Below are 25,632 nucleotides of genomic sequence, written 5' to 3'. Positions count from 1 at the left end.
ACAAAATAAGGTGATATCCCCGATCTCCAATATTATACAGTAACCAGAAATGTTCTCCTGTTTGGAGTAGCGCAAGGGACGATGGGACATATAGTCCGCCCAAAAAGCACTGTTACTAATCCGATGTTTGTCATCCTAAGTGCATACACAATCCACTACCCCGGATTGTGTATGCACTTAGGATGACAAACATCGGATTGGTAACAGCGCTTTTTGGGCGGACTACATGTCCCATCGTCCCTTGCGCTAATCCAAACAGGAGAACATTTCCGGTTACTGTATAATATTGGAGATCGGGGATATCACCTTATTTTGTTGAATTCGATTTGATCTTTCTATGTGGACATTATTGGACAAATAGGTTAAGATTAGTATACATTGGCATTCTGGTATTCACATTGCTAGACCAGCGTGATAGAGACTACAACACCCAGAATCCCTTGCGAGTAAAGATTCAGACAGAAGGAGATGACATCACTTCCTATGCACTGATTTCCTGTTGGGATAGGATTGGCTACTTGTACTATAAATATCTGGCTTCCCACACAGCAGGTCATGTCTTGACAAAGGTCCAAGGACCGAAACGCGTCGGCAGACTGCTGTGTGAGTAGCCATCTCTATACCAGTGAATTTTATGGACTTGTTCGTGTATTTTTTACAATTTTTTATAATTTTTTTAATTTTTTTCAATTGTTTTCTTTTTCTGATCATGTGCATATATGATTGAAATCGTTTTATGTTTATTTGAGGAACCAATAAATTGTTACAACTTTTCCTGGAGACCATAAGCTTTTTTATAATTTTGGCTGGTGCACAAAAAGAAACGGTTTTTCAGAGGGGAGCAGTAAAGATACCTTGATGGGATTCATGTTGCGGATTCATGTGTTAGTTGGGGTACGCCTATAAACTACTTTGGAGATACCTTTACGGGAGTCACCCCACCTATTATTGTGTGAGTTGGGGTACGTGTATATATTAGAGATGAGCGCCGGAAATTTTTCGGGTTTTGTGTTTTGGTTTTGGGTTCGGTTCCGCGGCCGTGTTTTGGGTTCGACCGCGTTTTGGCAAAACCTCACCGAATTTTTTTTGTCGGATTCGGGTGTGTTTTGGATTCGGGTGTTTTTTTCAAAAAACCCTAAAAAACAGCTTAAATCATAGAATTTGGGGGTAATTTTGATCCCAAAGTATTATTAACCTCAAAAAACATAATTTACACTCATTTTCAGCCTATTCTGAACACATCACACCTCACAATATTATTTTTAGTCCTAAAATTTGCACCGAGGTCGCTGTGTGAGTAAGATAAGCGACCCTAGTGGCCGACACAAACACCGGGCCCATCTAGGAGTGGCACTGCAGTGTCACGCAGGATGGCCCTTCCAAAAAACCCTCCCCAAACAGCACATGACGCAAAGAAAAAAAGAGGCGCAATGAGGTAGCTGACTGTGTGAGTAAGATTAGCGACCCTAGTGGCCGACACAAACACCGGGCACATCTAGGAGTGTCACTGCAGTGTCACGCAGGATGTCCCTTCCAAAAAACCCTCCCCAAACAGCACATGACGCAAAGAAAAAAAGAGGCGCAATGAGGTAGCTGTGTGAGTAAGATTAGCGACCCTAGTGGCCGACACAAACACCGGGCCCATCTAGGAGTGGCACTGCAGTGTCACGCAGGATGTCCCTTCCAAAAAACCCTCCCCAATCAGCACATGATGCAAAGAAAAAGAAAAGAAAAAAGAGGTGCAAGATGGAATTATCCTTGGGCCCTCCCACCCACCCTTATGTTGTATAAACAAAACAGGACATGCACACTTTAACCAACCCATCATTTCAGTGACAGGGTCTGCCACACGACTGTGACTGATATGACGGGTTGGTTTGGACCCCCCCCCAAAAAAGAAGCAATTAATCTCTCCTTGCACAAACTGGCTCTACAGAGGCAAGATGTCCACCTCATCTTCACCCTCCGATATATCACCGTGTACATCCCCCTCCTCACAGATTATCAATTCGTCCCCACTGGAATCCACCATCTCAGCTCCCTGTGTACTTTGTGGAGGCAATTGCTGCTGGTCAATGTCTCCGCGGAGGAATTGATTATAATTCATTTTAATGAACATCATCTTCTCCACATTTTCTGGATGTAACCTCGTACGCCGATTGCTGACAAGGTGAGCGGCGGCACTAAACACTCTTTCGGAGTACACACTTGTGGGAGGGCAACTTAGGTAGAATAAAGCCAGTTTGTGCAAGGGCCTCCAAATTGCCTCTTTTTCCTGCCAGTATAAGTACGGACTGTGTGACGTGCCTACTTGGATGCGGTCACTCATATAATCCTCCACCATTCTATCAATGTTGAGAGAATCATATGCAGTGACAGTAGACGACATGTCCGTAATCGTTGTCAGGTCCTTCAGTCCGGACCAGATGTCAGCATCAGCAGTCGCTCCAGACTGCCCTGCATCACCGCCAGCGGGTGGGCTCGGAATTCTGAGCCTTTTCCTCGCACCCCCAGTTGCGGGAGAATGTGAAGGAGGAGATGTTGACAGGTCGCGTTCCGCTTGACTTGACAATTTTGTCACCAGCAGGTCTTTCAACCCCAGCAGACCTGTGTCTGCCGGAAAGAGAGATCCAAGGTAGGCTTTAAATCTAGGATCGAGCACGGTGGCCAAAATGTAGTGCTCTGATTTCAACAGATTGACCACCCGTGAATCCTTGTTAAGCGAATTAAGGGCTGCATCCACAAGTCCCACATGCCTAGCGGAATCGCTCCGTGTTAGCTCCTTCTTCAATGCCTCCAGCTTCTTCTGCAAAAGCCTGATGAGGGGAATGACCTGACTCAGGCTGGCAGTGTCTGAACTGACTTCACGTGTGGCAAGTTCAAAGGGCATCAGAACCTTGCACAACGTTGAAATCATTCTCCACTGCACTTGAGACAGGTGCATTCCATCTCCTATATCGTGCTCAATTGTATAGGCTTGAATGGCCTTTTGCTGCTCCTCCAACCTCTGAAGCATATAGAGGGTTGAATTCCACCTCGTTACCACTTCTTGCTTCAGATGATGGCAGGGCAGGTTCAGTAGTTTTTGGTGGTGCTCCAGTCTTCTGTACGTGGTGCCTGTACGCCGAAAGTGTCCCGCAATTTTTCTGGCCACCGACAGCATCTCTTGCACGCCCCTGTCGTTTTTTAAAAAATTCTGCACCACCAAATTCAAGGTATGTGCAAAACATGAGACGTGCTGGAATTTGCCCATATTTAATGCACACACAATATTGCTGGCGTTGTCCGATGCCACAAATCCACAGGAGAGTCCAATTGGGGTAAGCCATTCCGCGATGATCTTCCTCAGTTGCCGTAAGAGGTTTTCAGCTGTGTGCGTATTCTGGAAAGCGGTGATACAAAGCGTAGCCTGCCTAGGAAAGAGTTGGCGTTTGCGAGATGCTGCTACTGGTGCCGCCGCTGCTGTTCTTGCGGCGGGAGTCCATACATCTACCCAGTGGGCTGTCACAGTCATATAGTCCTGACCCTGCCCTGCTCCACTTGTCCACATGTCCGTGGTTAAGTGGACATTGGGTACAACTGCATTTTTTAGGACACTGGTGAGTCTTTTTCTGACGTCCGTGTACATTCTCGGTATCGCCTGCCTAGAGAAGTGGAACCTAGATGGTATTTGGTAACGGGGGCACACTGCCTCAATAAATTGTCTAGTTCCCTGTGAACTAACGATACCGGACGCACGTCTAACACCAACATAGTTGTCAAGGACTCAGTTATCCGCTTTGCAGTAGGATGACTGCTGTGATATTTCATCTTCCTCGCAAAGGACTGTTGAACAGTCAATTGCTTACTGGAAGTAGTACAAGTGGGCTTAAGACTTCCCCTCTGGGATGACCATCGACTCCCAGCGGCAACAACAGCAGCGCCAGCAGCAGTAGGCGTTACACGCAAGGATGCATCGGAGGAATCCCAGGCAGGAGAGGACTCATCAGACTTGCCAGTGACATGGCCTGCAGGACTATTGGCATTCCTGGGGAAGGAGGAAATTGACACTGAGGGAGTTGGTGGGGTGGTTTGCGTGAGCTTGGTTACAAGAGGAAGGGATTTACTGGTCAGTGGACTGCTTCCGCTGTCACCCAAAGTTTTTGAACTTGTCACTGACTTATTATGAATGCGCTGCAGGTGACGTATAAGGGAGGATGTTCCGAGGTGGTTAACGTCCTTACCCCTACTTATTACAGCTTGACAAAGGGAACACACGGCTTGACACCTGTTGTCCGCATTTCTGGTGAAATACCTCCACACCGAAGAGCTGATTTTTTTGGTATTTTCACCTGGCATGTCAACGGCCATATTCCTCCCACGGACAACAGGTGTCTCCCCGGGTGCCTGACTTAAACAAACCACCTCACCATCAGAATCCTCCTGGTCAATTTCCTCCCCAGCGCCAGCAACACCCATATCCTCCTCATCCTGGTGTACTTCAACACTGACATCTTCAATCTGACTATCAGGAACTGGACTGCGGGTGCTCCTTCCAGCACTTGCAGGGGGCATGCAAATAGTGGAAGGCGCATGCTCTTCACGTCCAGTGTTGGGAAGGTCAGGCATCGCAAACGACACAATTGGACTCTCCTTGTGGATTTGGGATTTCAAAGAACGCACAGTTCTTTGCGGTGCTTTTGCCAGCTTGAGTCTTTTCAGTTTTCTAGCGAGAGGCTGAGTGCTTCCATCCTCATGTGAAGCTGAACCACTAGCCATGAACATAGGCCAGGGCCTCAGCCGTTCCTTGCCACTCCGTGTGGTAAATGGCATATTGGCAAGTTTACGCTTCTCCTCCGACAATTTTATTTTAGGTTTTGGAGTCCTTTTTTTTCTGATATTTGGTGTTTTGGATTTGACATGCTCTGTACTATGACATTGGGCATCGGCCTTGGCAGACGACGTTGCTGGCATTTCATCGTCTCGGCCATGACTAGTGGCAGCAGCTTCAGCACGAGGTGGAAGTGGATCTTGATCTTTCCCTAATTTTGGAACCTCAACTTTTTTGTTCTCCATATTTTATAGGCAGAACTAAAAGGCACCTCAGGTAAACAATGGAGATGGATGGATTGGATACTAGTATACAATTATGGACGGACTGCCACGGTTAGGTGGTATAAAAAAACCACGGTTAGGTGGTATATATTATAATAATAATACAATTATGGATGGACGGACTGCCTGCCGACTGCCGACACAGAGGTAGCCACAGCCGTGAACTACCGCACTGTACACTGGTTGATAAAGAGATAGTAGTATACTCGTAACAACTAGTATGACACTATGACGACGGTATAAAGAATGAAAAAAAAACCACGGTTAGGTGGTATATATTATAATAATAATACAATTATGGATGGACGGACTGCCTGCCGACTGCCGACACAGAGGTAGCCACAGCCGTGAACTACCGCACTGTACACTGGTTGATAAAGAGATAGTAGTATACTCGTAACAACTAGTATGACACTATGACGACGGTATAAAGAATGCAAAAAAAACCACAGTTAGGTGGTATATATTATAATAATAATACAATTCTGGTCGGACGGACTGCCTGCCGTGTGCCGACACAGAGGTAGCCACAGCCGTGAACTACCGCACTGTACACTGGTTGATAAAGAGATAGTAGTATACTCGTAACAATTAGGATGACACTATGACGGTATAAAGAATGAAAAAAAAACCACGGTTAGGTGGTAGGTATATAATAATAAATAATACAATTCTGGTCGGACGGACTGCCTGCCGTGTGCCGACACAGAGGTAGCCACAGCCGTGAACTACCGCACTGTACACTGGTTGATAAAGAGATAGTAGTATACTCGTAACAATTAGGATGACACTATGACGGTATAAAGAATGAAAAAAAAACCACGGTTAGGTGGTAGGTATATAATAATAAATAATACAATTCTGGTCGGACGGACTGCCTGCCGTGTGCCGACACAGAGGTAGCCACAGCCGTGAACTACCGCACTGTACACTGGTTGATAAAGAGATAGTAGTATACTCGTAACAATTAGGATGACACTATGACGGTATAAAGAATGAAAAAAAAACCACGGTTAGGTGGTAGGTATATAATAATAAATAATACAATTCTGGTCGGACGGACTGCCTGCCGTGTGCCGACACAGAGGTAGCCACAGCCGTGAACTACCGCACTGTACACTGGTTGATAAAGAGATAGTAGTATACTCGTAACAATTAGGATGACACTATGACGGTATAAAGAATGAAAAAAAAACCACGGTTAGGTGGTAGGTATATAATAATAAATAATACAATTCTGGTCGGACGGACTGCCTGCCGTGTGCCGACACAGAGGTAGCCACAGCCGTGAACTACCGCACTGTACACTGGTTGATAAAGAGATAGTAGTATACTCGTAACAATTAGGATGACACTATGACGGTATAAAGAATGAAAAAAAAACCACGGTTAGGTGGTAGGTATATAATAATAAATAATACAATTCTGGTCGGACGGACTGCCTGCCGTGTGCCGACACAGAGGTAGCCACAGCCGTGAACTACCGCACTGTACACTGGTTGATAAAGAGATAGTAGTATACTCGTAACAATTAGGATGACACTATGACGGTATAAAGAATGAAAAAAAAACCACGGTTAGGTGGTAGGTATATAATAATAAATAATACAATTCTGGTCGGACGGACTGCCTGCCGTGTGCCGACACAGAGGTAGCCACAGCCGTGAACTACCGCACTGTACACTGGTTGATAAAGAGATAGTAGTATACTCGTAACAATTAGGATGACACTATGACGGTATAAAGAATGAAAAAAAAACCACGGTTAGGTGGTAGGTATATAATAATAAATAATACAATTCTGGTCGGACGGACTGCCTGCCGTGTGCCGACACAGAGGTAGCCACAGCCGTGAACTACCGCACTGTACACTGGTTGATAAAGAGATAGTAGTATACTCGTAACAATTAGGATGACACTATGACGGTATAAAGAATGAAAAAAAAACCACGGTTAGGTGGTAGGTATATAATAATAAATAATACAATTCTGGTCGGACGGACTGCCTGCCGTGTGCCGACACAGAGGTAGCCACAGCCGTGAACTACCGCACTGTACTGTGTCTGCTGCTAATATAGACTGGTTGATATTTAAAGAGATATTAGTAGTATACAACAATACTATACTGGTGGTCAGGCACTGGTCACCACTCCTGCAGCAAAAGTGTGCACTGTTAATTAATATAATTGTACTCCTGGCTCCTGCTAACAACCTGCAGTGCTCCCCAGTCTCCCCCACAATTAATTATAAGCTTTTAATTTATACATTGATGACTGTGCAGCACACTGGGCTGAGCTGAGTGCACACAGACTGAGTCACACTGTGTGACTGACTGTGCTGTGTATCGTTTTTTTTTTCAGGCAGAGAACGGATATAGCAGAGAGAAGTGAACGGATATATTATATTAAATAAAAGTTAACTAGCAACTGCACTGGTCACTGACTGTGGTAAACTAACTCTGTCTGCGACTCTGCACAATCTCTCTCTATCTAATCTATCTATCTCTATTCTAATGGAGAGGACGCCAGACACGTCCTCTCCCTATCAATCTCAATGCACGAGTGAAAATGGCGGCGACGCGCGGCTCCTTATATAGAATCCGAGTCTCGCGAGAATCCGACAGCGTCATGATGACGTTCGGGCGCGCTCGGGTTAACCGAGCAAGGCGGGAAGATCCGAGTCGCTCGGACCCGTGGAAAAAAAAGTGAAGTTCGTGCGGGTTCGGATTCAAAGAAACCGAACCCGCTCATCTCTAGTATATATGCCATTAATTGGTGGAGGGTCTCTACATGGTGATACATTGATCATCCAACATACACTGAAATTGACTTTGTGAAGGAGGTATTATACATTGGTTGTTTCTTTCCCCTATGAACTGATCCATATGAGGTGATTTTGGACCAGAAATACATCCTGGAGACCAACATCTCAGAACAGCAAAATAAAGAAACCTTGATAGGAGTTTCTACCCACGTAGCTGTGTGAGTTGGGGTACGATACCCAGGCTTTCTTTCCCTTTCTGTATTGAAACTGTGGATATTTAGAATTGTGCATATCGAAGAATAAAGATACCTTGATGTGCTTCAAACACCCCTTTACAGCGTGAGTGGGGGTACGCAAAACAAGGAGTTACATCTTCCCAAGCGCTTTATGAAATTAATGATCCTTTTTTTTTATTTCTATGATACAGATGGAGCCCTGCTCATCTATCCCTTTAATAGGATTAATTGAGCCAGGGCAGTCGGACTTAATCCCCTGCTGTAATAACTTAATCTTCTACTGTATTGTTCTCTCTGTATTGTATTGCTGCTGAGGGGGCTGACTAAAGCAGCTGGCTGAGCCTATATAAGCAGTGATTAGACTCTTTGGAGCTTGCTCTTTGTAAGGGCTTGTATTTTTAAGTGCTGCTTGGATTTGTAAGTGTGAGTTGTAAACAGCAAAAAGCAGGAGCAGGAAGCCGAGTGAAAAGGAGGTGCAGTGAGCTGGAAAAACTGCAACTGCTAAGTGGAGTATAGGTGCCGCAGGAGAGAGTACAACGGCTGCATAAAAGTGAAGGACCAAGAACCGCACAAAGATAGATAAGTATAAGCCAGCTTAATTATTGTATAAGTGAGATTGCTTGTCTTCTACTTTTTATTTTTGCTGCTTTTTCTTTGAGAGTAACAGAGAGTTAGACCTTACAAACAATATGGGAGGGGCTGTGATTGGGGACCTCACTCAGTGCATGTCGTGCAAGATGTATGCACACCTGGAGCTACCGGCCCAGTGTGATTACATCTGCACGAGGTGTGTGCGAACGGTTGCCCTGAAAGCCCAGGTAACTGATCTAGAGCAAACCGTTACGCGACTGAGGGAGATTCACAATCTCGAGCGTAGTTTAGACAGAACGGTGGAGGAGTTGCAGGAGGGGTCATTGGTAGAAGAGGATGATGATCAGGTAGCCAGCTGGGTCACAGTTAGAAGGAAGAAAAAGAGGGGGAGGCTCGACATCTCAAAACTATCAAACCCGAACAAATTTGCCCGATTGGACAAGGAATCGGAGGATGATAGTGAAGAAATGACGGTGCCGGAGGAGACTGCTCCCTCTAGCATCCAGAGGAGCAGTCCCTCTGGCGCGGTTGGGATAAAAGATAGTGAGGTACCTAGTCAGATGGTGGTGGTAGGGGATTCTATCATCAGGAAGGCAGATAGGGCAACCTGCTACCGGGACCGTGATCGCCGTACAGTCTGTTGTCTCCCGGGTGCTAGATAGATTGTTGGGAGGGGCTGGGAAAGACCCGGCGGTCTTGGTGCACGTTGGCACCAATGACAAAGTTAGCGGAAGGTGGGATGTCCTTAAGAAAGACTATAGGGACTTAGGAAAGAAACTGAAGGCAAGGACATCTAAGGTAATATTCTCTGAATTATTACCCATGCCACACGCTAGTCCAGGGAGGCAGAGGGAGATTAGGGAGGTAAACGTGTGGCTTAGGGATTGGTGCAGGAAAGAGGGGTTTGTGTTCCTGGAACACTGGGCGGACTTCTCATTCAGGCGCCATCTCTTTTGTCGTGATGGATTGCACCTGACTGAGGAGGGGGCAGCGGTGCTGGGGGGAAGGATGGTTAGAAGGTTGGAGGAGATTTTAAACTAGGAGCCTGGGGGAGGGTTTAGCTAGAAACTACGAGTCATGCAGTGAGAATAGTGGGGATGGTGGTAGTAAAAGAATGGGGGAGAAGTTGGGGGGAGGGTAAGAGCAGGCGGTAAGGTTACTAACATGGGTACTAAAAGAGAATTTACCAAAGCACTAACCAATGACGATTACAGGTCATCATTGCTACATAAGGTGAAAGATGTCCCTAACGCAAGGGAAAATACTTATCTTAGTTGTATGTATGTAAACGCCAGAAGCATTACTGGTAAAAAGGGTGAACTAGAAATACTTGCAGCAAGCAAACAGTATGATATTATAGGCATTACTGAAACCTGGTGGGATGAATCTCATGATTGGACAGTCAATCTAGAGGGCTATACACTGTTTAGGAGAGGCAGACTAAATAAAAAGGGTGGAGGGGTGTGTCTTTACGTAAAGCCGTTTTTAAAACCTGATATAAGGGAAGATATTCAGGAGGGGACTGTAGACACTGTCGAGACATTATGTGTAGAAATTGCATGCGGGGGAAAAGGAATAAAAAAGTTAGTGTTGGGTGTATGCTATAGACCGCCTGGTATCAACGCATCTGATGAGGAATTGTTACTAAAGCAAATTGAAAGAGCAGCAGGAGTAGGAGACATAGTAGTGATGGGAGATTTTAACTATCCAGAGATAAACTGGAAAAACGATTCATGTGATACTGCTAGGGGCAATATGTTTTTAAACACACTTAATGATAACTACTTAGTCCAACTAATTGAGGAACCAACTAGGTACAATGTAATCTTAGACCTGGTATTAACAAACAATGGGGATTTGGTATCAGGTATTATAGTAGGGGAACCCATAGGAAACAGCGACCACAATATGGTCACATTCAATATCAGTTTCCATAAACAGCCCTATACTGGCTCAACTAGGACTCTAAACTTTGGCAAATCAAATTTTGAAAAGATGAGGGTATTTTTCAGGGATATTGAATGGGAAGGTTTGTTTTTAGGAAAAAATACTACGGAGAAATGGGAGATACTAAAATTCCTGCTAGCTAAAAATACACTAAAATGTATTCCTATGAGCAGCAAAAAAAGGAATAAAAATCATAAACCGATGTGGCTTAACAAAAATATTAAGGAACTTATGGGCAAGAAGAGGCGAGCATTTAAAAAATATAAATCTGACGGGGAAGCAGAGTCATTTCAGCACTATAAGGAATGTAACAAAATTTGCAAAAAGGAAATAAGAGCGGCTAAAGTAGAAACTGAAAAACTAGTAGCAAAGGAAAGCAAATCCCAAAAAATTATTTAAATACATTAATAGCAAGAGATTAAAGAAGGAGAGTATAGGCCCTTTAAAAGACAAGTTGTGAGTCTTAAGCAAAAATGATAATGACATAGCGGACACACTAAATGAGTTTTTTTCAACAGTATTCACTAGAGAGGACCCAATTCAGGTACTGACACACAATCTCAATAATGAGAATATCCCACTGATAGGTACTTATTTAAGCGAGGAAGTAGTCTGTGACTGATTAAAACATTTAGAGATTAATAAATCACCAGGGCCCAATGGTATTCACTAGAGATGTGCACTTGAAATTTTTCGGGTTTTGTGTTTTGGTTTTGGGTTCGGTTCCGCGGCCGTGTTTTGGGTTCGACCGCGTTTTGGCAAAACCTCACCGAATTTTTTTTGTCGGATTCGGGTGTGTTTTGGATTCGGGTGTTTTTTTCAAAAAACACTAAAAAACAGCTTAAATCATAGAATTTGGGGGTCATTTTGATCCCAAAGTATTATTAACCTCAAAAACCATAATTTCCACTCATTTTCAGTCTATTCTGAATACCTCACACCTCATAATATTATTTTTAGTCCTAAAATTTGCACCGAGGTCGCTGGATGACTAAGCTAAGCGACCCTAGTGGCCGACACAAACACCTGGCCCATCTAGGAGTGGCACTGCAGTGTCACGCAGGATGGCCCTTCCAAAAAACACTCCCCAAACAGCACATGACGCCAGAGGCGTCGGAACTGGGGGGGCAAGGGGGCAGCTCGCCCCCCCCCCAAACATAGAGAGGCGCCGATCAGGATAGAGGAGGAGCGGAGGAGCGATGTGCGGCCAGGTGAAAGACCGCACATTACATCCTCCGCTCCGTGTAGTGAACGTCCCGCGCCCAGTGCGGACCCCTCCCCCGTCATTTTCAGGCATTTTTTTGTTTGTTATAGCTGCCGCTGCGCTGCTAGTCACACTCACACAGCAGCAGCAGCAGCATCCCTGCAGCCAGAGGAGCCCCGCCTCCTTGAGTTCTGCTCTGCGAGGTGCGAGCATCCCGGCCGTCAGCTTGAGGGAGGAGGGGATCTCTCCGCGCGCGATGGATGCAGCCGATGGCGGATCTACTGAGCCTGGAGCCGGACAGGTGAGCGGGAACGGAGAGGGTGAGGAGGCTGGCTGTGGACTGTGCGGCTGGAGGCATCCCCGGGGACAGCGTGGGGGAGAGAGGGAAGAGACGGCTGGAGGCATCATCCCCTGTGACAGCGGGGGAGGGGGAGGAAGCTGCCTTAGACGCCGCTGGAAGCATCCCCTGTGACTAGGGGTAGAGGAGGCTGGCTGTGCCACTGGAGGCATCCTCTGTGCTCTGTGAAAGGGGGGGTGGGGGAGGAGGCTGTCAGTGCTGCTGGGAGGCATCCCCTGCCCCTGTCACCGTGCAGTGGGGGGGGGGGGGGTTAGGAGGCTGGCTGTGCCCTATCATTCACTATCCCCCTGTCACCCTCACCATGTCACCCACTATCCGCCTGTCACCCTCACTATGTCACCCACTATCCACCTGTCACCCTCACCATGTCACCCACTATTGCCCTGTCACCCTCACCATGTCACCCACTATCCCCCCGTCACCCTCACCATGTCACCCACTATCCCCCCCGTCACCCTCACCATGTCACCCACTATCCCCCGTCACCCTCATGTCACCCACTATCCCCGTCACCCTCATTTCACCCACTATCCCTGTCACCCTCACCATGTCACCCACTATCCCCCCATCACCCTCACCATGTCACCCACTATCCCCCTGTCACCCTCACCATGTCACCCACTATCCCCCCGTCACCCTCACCATGTCACCCACTATCCCCCGTCACCCTCATGTCACCCACTATCCCCGTCACCCTCACCATGTCACCCACTATCTCCCCATCACCCTCACCATGTCACCGACTATCCCCCTGTCACCCTCACCATGTCACCTACTATCCACCTCTCACCCTCACCATGTCACCCACTATTCCCCTGTCACCCTCAGCATGTCACCCACTATCCACCTCTCACCCTCATAATGTCACCCACTATCCCCCTGTCACCCACTATACCCCTGTCACCCTCACCAATGTCACCCACTATCCACCTTATACCCACTATCCACCTGTCACCCTCACCATGTCACCCACTATCCCCCCGTCACCCTCACCATGTCACCCACTATCCCCCCGTCACCCTCATGTCACCCACTATCCCCGTCACCCTCACCATGTCACCCACTATCCCTTCATCACCCTCACCATGTCACCGACTATCCCCCTGTCACCCTCACCATGTCACCTACTATCCACCTCTCACCCTCACCATGTCACCCACTATTCCCCTGTCACCCTCAGCATGTCACCCACTATCCACCTCTCACCCTCATAATGTCACCCACTATCCCCCTGTCACCGTCACCATGTCACCCACTATCCACCTTATACCCACTATCCACCTGTCACCCTCACCATGTCACCCACTATCCCCCCGTCACCCTCACCATGTCACCCACTATCCCCCCGTCACCCTCATGTCACCCACTATCCCCCGTCACCCTCACCATGTCACCCACTATCCCCTGTCACCCTCACCATGTCACCCACTACCCCCCTGTCACCCTCACCATGTCACCCACTATCCACCTCTCACCCTCACCATGTCACCCACTATTCCCCTGTCACCCTCACCATGTCACCCACTATACACCTCTCACCCTCACCATGTCACCCACTATCCCCCTGTCACCCACTATCCCTCTGTCACCTTCACTGTCACCCACTATCCACCTCTCACCCTCACCATGTCAACCACTATCTCTCTGTCACCCTTACCATGTCACCCACTATCCCCTTGTCACCCTTACCATGTCACCCACTATCCCCCTGTCACCCTCACCATGTCACCCACTATCCACCTCTCACCCTCACCATGTCACCCACTATCCCCCTGTCACCCACTATCCCCCTGTCACACTCACCATGTCACCCACTATCCACCTGTCACCCTCACTGTCACCCACTATCCCCCCATCACCCTCACCATGTCACCCACTATCCACCCGTCACCCTCACTGTCACCCACTATCCCCCCGTCACCCTCACCATGTCACCCACTATCCACCTGTCACCCTCACTGTCACCCACTGTCCCTCGTCACCCTCACCATGTCACCCACTATCCCCCCCGTCACCCTCATGTCACCCACTATCCCCCCGTCACCCTCACCATGTCACCCACTATCCCCCCATCACCCTCACCATGTCACCCACTATCCCCCCGTCACCCTCACCATGTCACCCACTATCCCCCTGTCACCCTCAGCATGTCACCCACTATCCACCTGCCACCCTCACTATGTCACCCACTATCCACCTCTCACCGTCACCATGTCACCCACTATCCCCCCGTCACCCTCACCATGTCACCCACTTTTCCCCCGTCACCCTCACCATGTCACCCACTATACCCCGTCACCCTCATGTCACCCGCTATCCCCGTCACCCTCACCATGTCACCCACTATCCCCCCATCACCCTCACCATGTCACCCACTATCCCCCTGTCACCCTCACCATGTCACCCACTATCCCCCCGTCACCCTCACCATGTCACCCACTATCCCCCCGTCACCCTCATGTCACCCAGTATCCCCGTCACCCTCACCATGTCACCCACTTTCCCCCCATCACCCTCACCATGTCACCGACTATCCCCCTGTCACCCTCACCATGTCACCTACTATTCACCTCTCACCCTCACCATGTCACCCACTATTCCCCTGTCACCCTCAGCATGTCACCCACTATCCACCTCTCACCCTCATAATGTCACCCACTATCCCCCTGTCACCCACTATACCCCTGTCAGCCTCACCATGTCACCCACTATCCACCTCTCACCCACTATCCACCTGTCACCCTCACCATGTCACCCATTATCTCCCCGTCACCCTCACCATGTCACCCACTATCCCCGTCACCCTCACCATGTCACCCACTATCCCCCTGTCACCCTCACCATGTCACCCACTATTCCCCTGTCACCCTCAGCATGTCACCCACTATACACCTCTCACCCTCACCATGTCACCCACTATCCCCCTGTCACCCACTATCCCTGTCACCTTCACAGTCACCCACTATCCACCTCTCACCCTCACCATGTCACCCACTATCCCTCTGTCACCCACTATCCCCTTGTCACCCTTACCATGTCACCCACTATTCCCCTGTCACCCTCACCATGTCACCCACTATCCACCTCTCACCTTCACCATGTCACCTACTATCCCCCTGTCACCCACTATCCCCCTGTCACACTCACCATGTCACCCACTATCCACCTGTCACCCTCACTGTCACCCACTATCCCCCCATCACCCTCACCATGTCACCCACTATCCACCTGTCACCCTCACTGTCACCCACTATCCCCCCGTCACCCTCACCATGTCACCCACTATCCACCTGTCACCCTCGCTGTCACCCACTATCCCCCGTCACCCTCACCATGTCACCCACTATCCCCCCATCACCCTCATGTCACCCACTATCCCCCCGTCACCCTCACCATGTCACCCACTATCCCCCCGTCACCCTCACCATGTCACCCACTATCCCCCTGTCACCCTCAGCATGTCACCCACTATCCACCTCTCACCCTCACCATGTCACCCACTATCCCCTTGTCACCCTCACCATGTCACCCACTATCCAACTGTCACCCTCACTGTCACCCACTATCCACCTGTCACCCTCACCATGTCACCCACTATCCCCCTGTCACCCTCACCATGTCACCCACTATCCACCTGCCACCCTCACTATGTCACCCACTATCCACCTGTCACCCACACCATGTCACCCACTATCCACCTGTCACCCTCACCATGTCACCCACTATCCCCCTGTCACCCTCACCATGTCACCCATTATCTCCCTGTAGCTCTCTCTCCCTGTCACCCTCTCTACCTTTCACCCAGTGTCTCCATCACCTAGTATCTCCCTGTCTCCCTAACCGTCACCCACTATTTTTCTGTCACCCAATGTCTTTTTGTAAGCCACTATTTCCCTGACACTTTCTATCTCCCTGTCACACCTCCTTGCTGAGAAATGCCTCATGAAAAGCAGCTCCCCCCTCTCTGCCTCCTTACTGAGGGAGCCGCACAGTTCTGCCTGTTGCTGCCGCTGCTGCCAGAGCCTGTCTCACTTACCACAGGCAGAGCAGCAGTGGCGATGGCGGCATGAAGAGATGTGCCGCTCACCTGCCCAGAAAGACCACACTATCTCAGGCAGCTCTAGGTACTCTCCGAGTCCCGAGCTCCGCCTCCCCAGTGGGCTGCTCTAAATCAAAGTGATAGCCATAGCACACAGATAGAATCCCATGTGTGACAGGCTGCTGCCTCTTCCTAAAGAAAAGAGGAGGCGCTACTTACACTCCAAATATATGGTAATCAGCAGTCGGGGGGGGGGGGGGTAGTGGCTCTCCGTATGTTATAATCTGGATGTGAATGTTTACTCCACACTTGGATTTAGAGTAGTTCATTTGTTCTAATAAAGCTATTTTTATATGCCCCTTCCCTCACTCCCTGTAAGTCCATCCTCGGTACCCCTGCCCTTACCCTCCCTGTAACTCCCCCCTCAGTGCCCCTGCCTTGATCCTCCCTTTAACACCCCATCAGCACCCATGCCCTCACCCTCCCTGTAACTCCCCGTCAGCATCCCTGCCCTCACCCTCCATGTAGCTCCCCCCTCAGTGTGCACTCATCCTCCTTCTAACTCCCCCCTCAGCATCCCTACTCTCACCCTCCCTGTAACTCTCCCCTCAGCGTCCCAGTCCTCATCCTTTCTGTAACTCGACCCTCAGTGCTCCTCATGCTCCTTCGGACTCCCTGTCAGCACCCATGCCCTCACCCTCCCTGTAACTCCCCGTCTGTGTCCCTGCCCTCACCCGCCATGTAACTACCCATCAGTGTCCCTGCCTCACCCGCTGTTATGATTCCCGAACTCCAGACCAGAGGAGATCTTATGGCAGAGGTCTGAGTACAGGGAAGATCTGCTGGTAGTGGGAGCAGGAGAGCCTAGTAACCCCTGGCGCCCTAACTCCGTTGTCTCGCCCGTGTTATCAGAAATCCCCTGCGAGACTATGGTTGCTTGAGCCCATGGCAGCCGCGTTCGAAGGGCGGATTATGTCTGCCCAACCCCGATGCCCCCTCAGGTCTTAATGGGAGACAAAGGGAAATCCGAGACAGGGTGATAACAAGGGGCCCTCTGACTAAGCAACCAGGCCAGGGGTTACAAGCTAACTAACTTAAACCAAAGGTATGTGCGGACTAGCCGCCAGGGAAAAGGACAACCAAGGATCCACCGATCCGTTACTCCTATCCAGCACCGCTGGATACCAGAGTGGATCTGTGGGAGCGGAATCCTCCGCAAAAGCTCCAGAACACAAATATACTAAATAATAAACAGTAAGCGGACAAGCCGCAACACACGGCTGCGCCGCGACTCACGAACACCACAGGATGTTAAAGGTGCTCGGTCAGACTCCAGGAATGATGACAACTTTCCGAGTACAGGACCACTGAGGACAGGAACAACCGGATTGAGCAAGACTGGAACTCTCTGCAACAGACACAGGCAAACAGGAAGCTATCACCGGCGTCTGTGGGAAGTCCAAAGGGTGCTTATAACAGAGAGCTCCCCAATCAGGAGCCAGACTGGGTAATCACAATGAATGCCGTGCAGCTTGCAAGCTGCACGGCCAGCACACCATAAAATAATTAGAACAGACCCAGCAACGGGGAACGCGGCCCGAACGTGGCGTCCCCGTTGCTAGGGTCAGAGCGGCTCCGTGCGCCCGGCGTCTAGCGTTGCCAGGGAGCCGGCGGCTGTACGCGCACGGCGTCCCTGGTTGCTAGGCGCCGGGCCGCACCGACGAGCGGACCCTGGCGCCTAACAGTACCCCCCCCTTGAGGAGGGGTCAAGGAACCCCTAAAGCCAGGTTTCTGAGGAAATTCTCGAAAAAATGCCCTTTTGAGCCTCGGGGCATGAAGATCCTCATCCAGGACCCAAGACCTTTCCTCTGGCCCATAACCTCTCCAATGTACCAAAAAATAAAGCCGACCCCGGGAAAACTTGGAGTCGAGAACCTTCTCAACCAGGAACTCCTGCTGACCCTGTACATTTATTGGTGATCTCCCCTGAGATATTTTACGAGGAAATCTACTGGACGAAACATATGGTTTCAGCAATGAGCAATGGAAGGTATTTCCGATCCGTAAAGTTTTTGGTAAACGTAACCGGAAAGCAACTGGATTGACTTTTTTGATAATGTGAAATGGTCCAATAAATTTAGGACCCAATCTGGCTGAGGTTTGTCGAAGTTTAATGTTGCGAGTCGACAACCACACCCTATCTCCTACTTTAAAAGTGCACGGCCGCCGGAGCCTGTCAGAAAATCTTTTTTCCCGGAATGCCGCTTTTCTGAGAGCCAGGTGTACTTTTCTCCAAATGAGTCTAAGATGAGAGGTCAGGGCCAGTGAGGAGACAGAGGAATGTTGAAAAAATGAATTAGTCCTGGGGTGAAAACCAAAAACTGCAAAAAATGGAGACACATTGGTGGAAGAATGACAGGCATTATTATAAGCAAACTCCGCCAATGGAAGAAACTCAGACCAGTCATTTTGGAGTTTGGCCGAGTACAAACGCAAATATTGTTTTAGAGATTGATTAACTCGCTCAGTCTGCCCATTGGATTGGGGATGATAGCCAGACGTTAAAGATAATTTCATCTTTAATGAAGCACAAAAAGACTTCCAAAATTGTGCAATGAATTGTGGACCCCGATCAGAAACAATATCAGTGGGTAAGCCATGGAGTCTGAAAACATAGCGGAGGAACAAGACTGCCAATCCCTGGGCAGATGGCAATCGGGGAAGAGCAATGAAATGGGCCATTTTGCTAAAACGGTCCACTACCACCCATATGACTCGGCATCCGGCTGACAGAGGGAGGTCCACCACAAAATCCATGGAGATATGCGACCATGGCCTAAGAGGAACATTCAAGGGCATAAGTTGACCGATAGGCAAAGAACGAGGAACTTTATGCTGTGCACAGACCTGACACGAAAAAACAAACTCTTTAATGTCTTTGGAAAGACCAGGCCACCATACGGAGCGGGAGACTAATTCCAAAGTCTTAGCGATTCCCGGATGCCCGGCAACTTTGCTATCATGAAACTCCGTCAAAACAGTTGCTCTCAAAAACTCAGGGACAAAAAGACGACCAGCAGGAGTATTTCCAGGAGCTTGATGTTGAAGCAGCTTTAACTGGGTAAATACATCCTGTGTGAGGCCTGCCCGAATGACTGAAGACGGAAGTATGGGAGTAACAGGACTGTTGTCTTGAACTGGAAGAAAACTGCGTGACAGGGCATCTGCCTTAGTATTCTTGGAACCTGGCCTGAAGGTGATAATAAATTTGAAACGAGTAAAAAATAAAGCCCAACGAGCCTGCCGGGCATTCAGTCGTTTAGCTGATTCAATGTATTGAAGATTTTTGTGATCAGTCAAAACTGAAATGGTATGAGTCGCTCCTTCAAGCCAATGCCTCCACTCCTCGAAAGCCCATTTAATAGCCAGCAATTCCCGGTTACCAACATCGTAGTTGGATTCTGCAGATGAGAATTTCCTGGACATAAAGGCACAAGGATGTAATTCGAGGGAATCCGGATCCTTCTGAGATAGGATAGCCCCTACTCCAACCTCCGAGGCATCAACCTCAACAATGAAAGGCAATTCTGGGTTGGGATGTCTGAGGACAGGGGCTGAGACAAAGGCTTGTTTCAAGGCCTGAAAAGATAACTCAGCTTCACGTGACCAATTGGTAGGATCTGCTCCCTTCTTAGTCAGTGCCACAATGGGAGCAACTAGGTCAGAGAAGGAGTGAATAAATCTTCTATAGTAGTTCGCAAACCCTAAAAAGCGCTGAATTGCTTTTAAGTTGGTGGGTTGCGCCCAACTAAGGATGGCTTGGAGCTTCTTTGGTTCCATACAGAATCCCCGAGGGGAAATAATGTACCCTAAAAAGGATACCTCCGTGACATGAAATTCACACTTCTCAAGCTTGGCATATAGGTGATTTTCACATAATTTTTTTAGAACCTGACGCACCTGGGTAACATGTTGTTCTACAGAGTCAGAATAAATCAAAATATCGTCTAAGTAGACTACAACGAACCTTCCAAGAAACTCACGGAGCACATCGTTAATGAGATCCTGGAAAACTGCCGGAGCGTTAGACAGGCCAAATGGCATAACCAGATACTCATAGTGGCCTGACTGAGTACTGAATGCCGTTTTCCACTCATCCCCTGACTTGATTCTGATGAGGTTATATGCTCCTCTCAGGTCAATCTTAGAAAAAATCACAGCCGAACGTAGCTGATCAAAGAGGACAGAGATCAGCGGCAGAGGGTAAGTATTCTTTACTGAGATTTTATTCAAAGCTCTAAAGTCAATGCAGGGTCTAAGTGAACCATCCTTCTTCTCTACGAAGAAGAAACCTGCACTTAAAGGGGATTTAGATGGCCTGATAAATCCTTTCCCAAGGCTTTCTTTCACATACTCATTCATGGCCACAGTTTCAGGACCAGACAATGCATATAACCTTCCTTTAGGCAACGTGGCACCAGGAATTAGCTCAATGGCACAATCACAAGGCCTATGGGGAGGCAGAATATCCGCATTGCCCTTGGAAAATACATCAACAAAATCCTGGTATTCCACAGGAATGGGTGCGGGAACGGCGGCAGCTACTCGGATAGGAAGCGTAATACATTCTTTATTACAGATGGTACCCCATTGTAAGATCTCCCCCGACTGCCAATCAATGATGGGATTATGAAAGGCCAGCCAAGGGTGACCCAGAACCACAGGAACTGCTGGACAATGGGTAAGGAAAAACTCAATCTTTTCAGAATGCAGAGCTCCTACCGAAAGTAAAACAGGAGGTGTACAGAGAGAAATAACCCCATTGGACAAGGGACTCCCATCTAAACCATGCATGGTGACACACCTACCCAAGGTTAACTGAGGAATACCTAAGGCCTTGGCCCATGTTAAATCCATAAAGTTCCCTGCAGCTCCACTGTCCACAAAAGCAGAGACCGAGGAACAGAGGCTGCCAAAGGAAACTTTAGCAGGAACTAACAGTGAATTATTTGAGGAGATAAGCTGCAGACCAAAGTGAACCCCCTCACAACTCACTTGGTCGGGAAGTTTCCCGACTTGTTCGGACAACTACGGGCAAAATGTCCCTTACCTCCACAGTATAAACAAAGACCAGAATTTTGCCTCCTGGTTCTTTCTTCAGGAGACAATTTGGAGAGACCTATCTGCATAGGCTCCTCCATGTCCACAGGAATGGAAAAAACACAAGGAGTAGATCCGACAGATGCTCCTTTTTCAGCCCTCCGCTCTCTGAGCCGACGATCTATCTTAATAGAGAGCTCCATGAGTTTATCGAGAGTCTCAGGAGCGGGATACTGAAGGAGACTGTCTTTTATAGATTCAGATAAGCCGAGGCGAAACTGACTGCGTAAGGCTGGGTCATTCCATCCACAGTCGTTCGACCAACGGCGAAACTCCGTACAATAAATCTCTGCGGGATTCCTACCCTGTCTGAGAGCACGCAACTGACTCTCAGCGGACGCCTCTCTATCAGGGTCGTCATACAATAGCCCTAAAGATTTTAAAAAGGCGTCTACAGACAATAAGGCCGGATCGTCTGTCTTTAAACCAAAAGCCCAGGTCTGAGGATCCCCCTGAAGCAGAGAAATAATAATTCCAACCCGCTGAGCCTCCGTACCTGAGGAGTCTGGTCTTAAACGAAAATAAAGTTTACAAGACTCTTTAAAATTAAAAAACTGTTTTCTATCCCCAGAAAAACGGTCAGGCAGATGCATTTTTGGTTCAGGGATGACCCTCGGGGAAGTCCGTAACAGATCTTCCTGTGACCTCACCCGGAGGGACAGATCCTGAACCATCTGACTAAGTTCTTGAATCTGACTAACTAGAAGTTGGCCAGGATTTGGCCCAACACCGGTGGGATTCATGAGGCCGACAAAATCTCCCAACTGAATAAGTGAAAAAAAATTAACTCCTTTTAATTTTTTTTTTTTTTGTCTGGCCGGTGATAATGTTATGATTCCCGAACTCCAGACCAGAGGAGATCTTATGGCAGAGGTCTGAGTACAGGGAAGATCTGCTGGTAGTGGGAGCAGGAGAGCCTAGTAACCCCTGGCGCCCTAACTCCGTTGTCTCGCCCGTGTTATCAGAAATCCCCTGCGAGACTATGGTTGCTTGAGCCCATGGCAGCCGCGTTCGAAGGGCGGATTATGTCTGCCCAACCCCGATGCCCCCTCAGGTCTTAATGGGAGACAAAGGGAAATCCGAGACAGGGTGATAACAAGGGGCCCTCTGACTAAGCAACCAGGCCAGGGGTTACAAGCTAACTAACTTAAACCAAAGGTATGTGCGGACTAGCCGCCAGGGAAAAGGACAACCAAGGATCCACCGATCCGTTACTCCTATCCAGCACCGCTGGATACCAGAGTGGATCTGTGGGAGCGGAATCCTCCGCAAAAGCTCCAGAACACAAATATACTAAATAATAAACAGTAAGCGGACAAGCCGCAACACACGGCTGCGCCGCGACTCACGAACACCACAGGATGTTAAAGGTGCTCGGTCAGACTCCAGGAATGATGACAACTTTCCGAGTACAGGACCACTGAGGACAGGAACAACCGGATTGAGCAAGACTGGAACTCTCTGCAACAGACACAGGCAAACAGGAAGCTATCACCGGCGTCTGTGGGAAGTCCAAAGGGTGCTTATAACAGAGAGCTCCCCAATCAGGAGCCAGACTGGGTAATCACAATGAATGCCGTGCAGCTTGCAAGCTGCACGGCCAGCACACCATAAAATAATTAGAACAGACCCAGCAACGGGGAACGCGGCCCGAACGTGGCGTCCCCGTTGCTAGGGTCAGAGCGGCTCCGTGCGCCCGGCGTCTAGCGTTGCCAGGGAGCCGGCGGCTGTACGCGCACGGCGTCCCTGGTTGCTAGGCGCCGGGCCGCACCGACGAGCGGACCCTGGCGCCTAACACCCGCCATGTAACGCCCCGTCAGCATCTCTGCCCTCACCCTCCCTGTAACTCCCCCCTCAGTGCTCCTCACGCTCCTTCTAACTCCCTGTCAGCGCCCATGCCCTCACCCTCCCTGTAACTCCCCGTCTATGTCCCTGCCTTCACCCTCCCTGTAACTCCCATGGCCACTACTATCAGTCACCATGACGCCAGCACTGCACTGGTCACTGCTAGTGCTTGACCTACTCTCCCTGCTACATGGGGCACATGGTGGGAAACTAGAGTGGCATGGGAGAGCTGAGCTGCTTATTTTGCTGTTCTGTCTTCAAATAGTCACCACCTCCAGGGGTAGTGTATATTTGCCGTGCAAGTGTTCGACTGCATGTGTACGCCGAGCTGCTAAAATCCACTTTGTGCAGTCTCTGCGCAGCCTACGACTTACTCCTATAGTGCGATCACATCAGGCTGATCGGGCCGGAGCTGACACCAGACACCCTCCCTGAAAACGCTTGGGCACACCTGCGGTTTTCCGGACACTCCCAGTAAACGGTCAGTTTCCACCCACAAACTGCCACTTCCTGTCAATCACCTTGCAAACGCCCGTGCCAACGGATTTTTCGCATCATCCCCTCGATGACCAGCGACACCCTTTGTTGCTGTCCAACGCCACTGCGCCGTTAATACCTGATTGCCCACTGTGTGAAAACATACAGCAGCGATCAGATCTGAATGACCCCCTTAGTGTGGATCTAGCCTTCTCAGTGTATTTCAGGTGGATCTGGCCTTTAGCGATTCAGCAATTTAGGGGCGCCAAAATGAGACTATATCTTGCCCCCCCCCAACCTAAAAACGTTCTGACGCCCCTGCATGACGCAAAGAAAAAAAGAGGCGCAATGAGGTAGCTGTGTGAGTAAGCTAAGCGACCCTAGTGGCCGACACAAACACCTGGCCCATCTAGGAGTGGCACTGCAGTGTCACGCAGGATGGCCCTTCCAAAAAACACTCCCCAAACAGCACATGATGCAAAGAAAAAAAGAGGCGCAATGAGGTAGCTGTGTGAGTAAGCTAAGCGACCCTAGTGGCCGACACAAACACCTGGCCCATCTAGGAGTGGCACTGCAGTGTCACGCAGGATGACCCTTCCAAAAAACACTCCCCAAACAGCACATGACGCAAAGAAAAATGAAAGAAAAAAGAGGTGCAAGATGGAATTGTCCTTGGGCCCTCCCACCCACCCTTATGTTGTATAAACAGGACATGCACACTTTAACCAACCCATCATTTCAGTGACAGGGTCTGCCACACGACTGTGACTGAAATGACGGGTTGGTTTGGACCCCCACCAAAAAAGAAGCAATTAATCTCTCCTTGCACAAACTGGCTCTACAGAGGCAAGATGTCCACCTCATCATCATCCTCCGATATATCACCGTGTACATCCCCCTCCTCACAGATTATCAATTCGTCCCCACTGGAATCCACCATCTCAGCTCCCTGTGTACTTTGTGGAGGCAATTGCTGCTGGTCAATGTCTCCACGGAGGAATTGATTATAATTCATTTTAATGAACATCATCTTCTCCACATTTTCTGGAAGTAACCTCGTACGCCGATTGCTGACAAGGTGAGCGGCGGCACTAAACACTCTTTCGGAGTACACACTTGTGGGAGGGCAACTTAGCTAGAATAAAGCCAGTTTGTGCAAGGGCCTCCAAATTGCCTCTTTTTCCTGCCAGTATAAGTACGGACTGTCTGACGTGCCTACTTGGATGCGGTCACTCATATAATCCTCCACCATTCTTTCAATGGGGAGAGAATCATATGCAGTGACAGTAGACGACATGTCCGTAATCGTTGTCAGGTCCTTCAGTCCGGACCAGATGTCAGCATCAGCAGTCGCTCCAGACTGCCCTGCATCACCGCCAGCGGGTGGGCTCGGAATTCTGAGCCTTTTCCTCGCACCCCCAGTTGCGGGAGAATGTGAAGGAGGAGATGTTGACAGGTCGCGTTCCGCTTGACTTGACAATTTTCTCACCAGCAGGTCTTTGAACCCCAGCAGACTTGTGTCTGCTGGAAAGAGAGATCCAAGGTAGGTTTTAAATCTAGGATCGAGCACGTGGCCAAAATGTAGTGCTCTGATTTCAACAGATTGACCACCCGTGAATCCTTGTTAAGCGAATTAAGGGCTCCATCCACAAGTCCCACATGCCTAGCGGAATCGCTCCGTGTTAGCTCCTCCTTCAATGTCTCCAGCTTCTTCTGCAAAAGCCTGATATGGGGAATGACCTGACTCAGGCTGGCAGTGTCTGAACTGACTTCACGTGTGGCAAGTTCAAAGGGCATCAGAACCTTGCACAACGTTGAAATCATTCTCCACTGCGCTTGAGACAGGTGCATTCCACCTCCTATATCGTGCTGAATTGTATAGGCTTGAATGGCCTTTTGCTGCTCCTCCAACCTCTGA

The sequence above is a fragment of the Pseudophryne corroboree genome, chromosome 7 (assembly GCF_028390025.1).
Source record: "Pseudophryne corroboree isolate aPseCor3 chromosome 7, aPseCor3.hap2, whole genome shotgun sequence".
NCBI lineage: Eukaryota > Metazoa > Chordata > Amphibia > Anura > Myobatrachidae > Pseudophryne > Pseudophryne corroboree.
The sequence above is the reverse complement of the archived record's forward strand: the minus strand, read 5'-3'. Positions refer to the sequence as shown.